The sequence below is a fragment of the Lupinus angustifolius genome, chromosome LG15, assembly GCF_001865875.1.
Source record: "Lupinus angustifolius cultivar Tanjil chromosome LG15, LupAngTanjil_v1.0, whole genome shotgun sequence".
In the NCBI taxonomy this organism is placed as follows: Eukaryota; Viridiplantae; Streptophyta; class Magnoliopsida; order Fabales; family Fabaceae; genus Lupinus; species Lupinus angustifolius.
The window spans coordinates 6,380,160-6,385,034 of NC_032023.1; the positions used below are offsets into that span (position 1 = coordinate 6,380,160).

At 31.6% G+C, this 4,875-nt stretch overlaps 1 protein-coding gene across 1 annotated transcript in view; it reads left to right on the plus strand.

Annotated features, from left to right (window-relative positions):
* The window catches only part of LOC109328428 (histone H4), a 15,363-nt gene continuing 11,017 nt past the window's right edge, over positions 530-4,875 (plus strand). Inside the window, exons 1-2 of the mRNA XM_019561892.1 lie at positions 530-536; positions 2,090-2,093. The gene's annotated coding sequence lies outside the window, so the exon portion shown is untranslated. The remainder of the gene's footprint in view (positions 537-2,089; positions 2,094-4,875) is intronic.

Below are 4,875 nucleotides of genomic sequence, written 5' to 3' on the forward strand. Positions count from 1 at the left end.
CGAAATATGGTGCATATAGAGCTTCGGACGTCTTAGAATTGATACATGCAGATATTTGTGGGCCATTCCCTACGGCTTCCTGGAATGGTCAACCATATTTCATATCATTCATAGACAACGTGGGAGAACGATCATCGGACCGGCTATTTTCTGGAAAGGAAAATGATATGTGAACTTGGCTTTTAAGTTAGGTGGATAGAGGTGGTGAGATAATTGCTTTTATACATTTTATTCTTATTTTGTACAATTTATTAGATTATGTTTTAGTTAATCAGTGAATGAGTGGATAGTATAAAAATATGGCGAGATAATTGTTTTGCTTTCATTTCACACAGGGTATTGTTATTTTTACGATAAAAGGTTTCATACAGTTGTGTATTTTTCCTTTTTAATTCTTTTTTAAAATCCCTTTTTAATTCTTTTTAAGATATCCATTTGCAGTTTTAGAAGAATTTTGGTTGCCAAGTGTTGCAGAGAGGGAGATGGAGATCACAAGTCCAAACATATCACATGTCTCAAATAATATTTCATTTCATGTCTTAAAACAATAAGATTGCTTCATCTTATTACCTTTTGCTTTTAAATTTTTATTTTATCCACGTGTTAATATATGATTGACTTGTGACATAAAATGGGATACAATTGAAGACAAGTGATCTCCATACGTAATGATGTATTTACTTTGTGTGTCAATGACATGAAGGTTTTCTAGTGTTTTAGTGTCATGGCTTGTATAATTTCCATGAGTTAATTAGGTCTAACGGAAATGAGTATGTTTTACCTATACTAGATGCAGAAAGAGTCTTCATAAGACGAGACAAGGCATATACATCATCTAACTCTTCATCAAAACCATTACTAGAGTCCTCCCAAATCATGTGTCTGCTGCACCCTATTTATATGAGAGTTCATTATCTAACAACTCGAGTGTAGGGAGTATCATGGTGCTATCTTGTTCTTCAAGTTTAAGCAAAATCCCAAATTAGATGACCCGAAGTCACCCTAAGACAATCTTTAAGCTCATATCCCACATGTTCGGCTTTTAATTGAGCCTCATGATAAGGGCATTGGAGTTGCCCCTTAGATAGTACTACCCTTTGAGTTGGGTTCTCAACTCAATAATAACAACATCTGAAGTCTAAAGGACTTGTTATGATGGATTCACTTGGAAAATGGAGATTTCTAAAAGTGAGTATAACATTCATTGAAACTTGTGGCTACTACAAGAGATTCACAAGTTGATGGAACATAATTGATCGACCTCCCTCTTGTGAACATGGTAAAATAAAGTCAATTTTGAAGAGAGAGATAAATTGGGAAGGTTTTGGTCGATGTATTAATGGGATATTTCAAAATCAATAAGCAATAAAGGAAATAATCCAATAACTATTTGAATAGTGCCTAGTAAAATGAGGGAGGAGATGTGAGAATTACTTCCAACATGTCTCATTTATAAAAATATATTATATGAGGCGAAAGACTTACATTTGATCGATGACGAAGTGATATATTTTAGTCAATAACAACATAAAATAAGTTATTATTTCATTCTGATATAATATTAATGTATCATTTCAAAACTAATTAAAAGAATGAGGTGAGCCAGCTGTACTTACTTCCTAATAGGATGAACCTTCGGTATATGTACATAATACAAAAAGAAATTTAAAATTTGTTTATTACTTAGAATTTTATATTCTCCTTTTTGTGTCAAAATTTATTAATTAAATTATTTTAATTAGTTTTATTTAATAAATTTGATAGCCTAATGTATGGGATTTCTATTTAATAGGTTTTGAGGATGATAAGTACATACTATCATATCCTTGTAACTGAAGAATTTATTCATAGAATTTTTTACTTGTAAATTATAAGACAAACAACTTTATTATTACATTAAGACACATCCAAATACTTAATGTCATAGAAATAACCTATTCCCTTATAAAGATGGGGCTACATATATATATACTATTCTCAAATTTCACTATAGTATAATACAGTAAACCGCCCTTTTGAAGATGTCATGCATTTAGACAAAGCGAATCACCAATTTTAATTACAATCAATTCATCAATAATTATTAAAGTTTCTCCATTGTATTTTTTATAGGAAAAAATAGGATTCATGAGATAATAAAGTCTTAGATTACAAAAAATCTATTTACCCTACTTAAATAGTCTTATAATTATTATGTTATAAGAAAAATATGTAGTCAACTAGTCTTAAAACAATAACATTATTAATACAAATAGTTTGAAGTCTATTATTTACGAACGGACCATATTTGAGATCTAAAGCCATTGTTTTAGCGATCTTATGATTGGCCCACTCTTGCACAAATGGTGTGTTTTTACTAGACAATAGTTAATCTCACTTTAAATTCTTGTAGGGGTTAATACTTTATCCTAACATGACAATAATGAATTTAAAAGAGTAAATTGTAGTGGAAAATTATGGATTGGAGAACTAATTATCTTATTTTTCTAATGTACACTTGCCTCAGAGATTAACATGTATAAATACGTGTTGATTGTTTTCATAGATTTAAGTCACTAAGTATGATATGATGAATGATATCATTACAATTAATTAACGAATTTGCAAATCGCCTTAGTTTAACTCCATACCCTTCACATAAGTTAACACAAAGGTAAACAAAAATCATCATTTTGGATTAAAGGTAAATATAAAGGTGCAATTATATTTTGGTTTTAGTAGATCTCTAATTCAATTTTATACTTGGAGTGCTATTATTATTGTTGTTTTGTTAGATTGGATTTTAGTGGATCTCTTTTGAACCATGTAATATTTTTATCATCTCATTTTCGAGAATTGTATATTTATTTTTTCCTATTTGTAATTTTTGTTCTTTTTAATAAAATTTTCACTTAACAAAAAAAATAACTATTTTAACAATAGTCTCAAACACGTGTAGACAAAGATGTGAGCACTCAAGCTTTTCTGCATGAGTATGCTTATCAATAAATAAATTGTTTTCAAATAATGTTGTACTCTATTTCTTACAGCCCTAAATAAATCTATAGCATCTACCTTTGTCATTAAAAATATTGTCCCATGCCTTAAAAAAAATTGTGTCATGTTGATGTTAATTTTTTTGCAAAAGTACCTGATCATGTTTGTCTTTCCCTTTTCATGCATCTTGGCTTTCTATTGTTGGAATTTCTGACAATTTATGGGTCACAAATATAATTCTATAATTGTGTTATGGCCATTATGTAATTAGCCAAAATATAAAATGATCTTAAGTAATTAATTTGGTGGCTAAGGGCATATGTGTCATGAAATAATAATAAGTGTAGATACCTTCAGGCAATTTCTGATTTGATGAAGGGACTGAATCAGAATTATTGCAACTAAAGTAGTAACCACTACGGGGTTACTTTTATGGGTTATGGTCCCCATTTGTAGAGCAACAGGTTTTCAGGTGTTAAGGTTAAGGAGAATAAGGTAGGATGAGAATAGTGTTATCCAGGATAGGATAACACTATCCATCCATCCATAAGGCTCATAAGGTATAAGGATGAGGTTTTTCCTCATAACCTAAGGCTAAGGCAACACATACTCTCCCTAAGGCACACTCAAGAAAACTCTCTCATTCCCCTATAGAGAAGCATAAGGAAAACCGTAAGGCGCTCTATCATCTGGAAGATCATCGCACCCTCATACCTTCGAGATTCCGGAAATGGATCAATAATGTATGTTCTTCTTCTTCACCATGAACTCATTTGGGGTTTCTTCGGTCTGGACCATGGATGTTCCATTTGGGTGTATGTATGGGCATACACATTCGGTTGTGGGAACAAAGTCACGGTCATAAGGACTTCCGCATTCACTCTATGGATTTCGGATGGCGAAGGAATTTCTCCATCATGTGGGACTTCTAACAATATCATAATAAAACACCCCATATAATTTGGTTACAGTACCTACAAGGTTTGTTAATTAAAAATCTATCAGAAACACAAAGGGCTTAATGCAAACACCCTATAATCACAAGACTAGGTCACCAAAGAGATCAATTATACAATCATACTATGTTATAGAAATTATAACAGAAATGAGAAGGTGTCTCATTCATGTGTGTTAACAGTATTTGCACGTGAAAAAAATTTCAAAACTAGTTTCAATTATTAGATTTTGCTACAGAGCATAACCCTTAGTTTTTTTTCTAAATTAAAACTATGAGGGTGTCGCGCCCTGATTTTCGGCTACGCGACCTCTCGAGTCGCCACTACATTTTTTACTGTCAAAAATGTAGAAAAATATTTTTTAGCCCAATTACCTTGGGCTTTTTGGATTTTTGATATCCAGGTTCGGAAGTCGGTTACAGGGTAGGGAAGGTATTAGCACCCCACCCACCCGCCTTAAGCGGTACCCTATACTAAACTACATGGATTACTATATTTTTTATTTGTTGTTATTATTATTTTATTCAATTATGTGATTAATTAATTAATTTTTATGAAGAAAAAAATTGTTTTTATTATTGTGCCTGATAAGAATGACCCCGGTCCTACGTATCCCTATTAAGGGAATCAAGGCTTACGTAGTTCTTTAAGTAGAAAAAGGTTTGTTGGTTGGACTGATTTTAGAAAATATAAGTGTTAGATCTCGACTAACAATCCTACTAATACAAGTGAAGTACAGCCCATATGTGTGATACCGCATTTTGTACTAAGGGTTAGTTAAGATCTTAACATGTTTATGGACAAAAGATTTTTGAGTCGTTAATGAATTAGTTATGGTGATTATTAAATTGATGAAGTGCAGCCCATATGTCCGACACCGCATCATATCTTAAAATTAGAGTGATTGTCGTCTTAGAATTTATAATGACTTTATCATATAAAA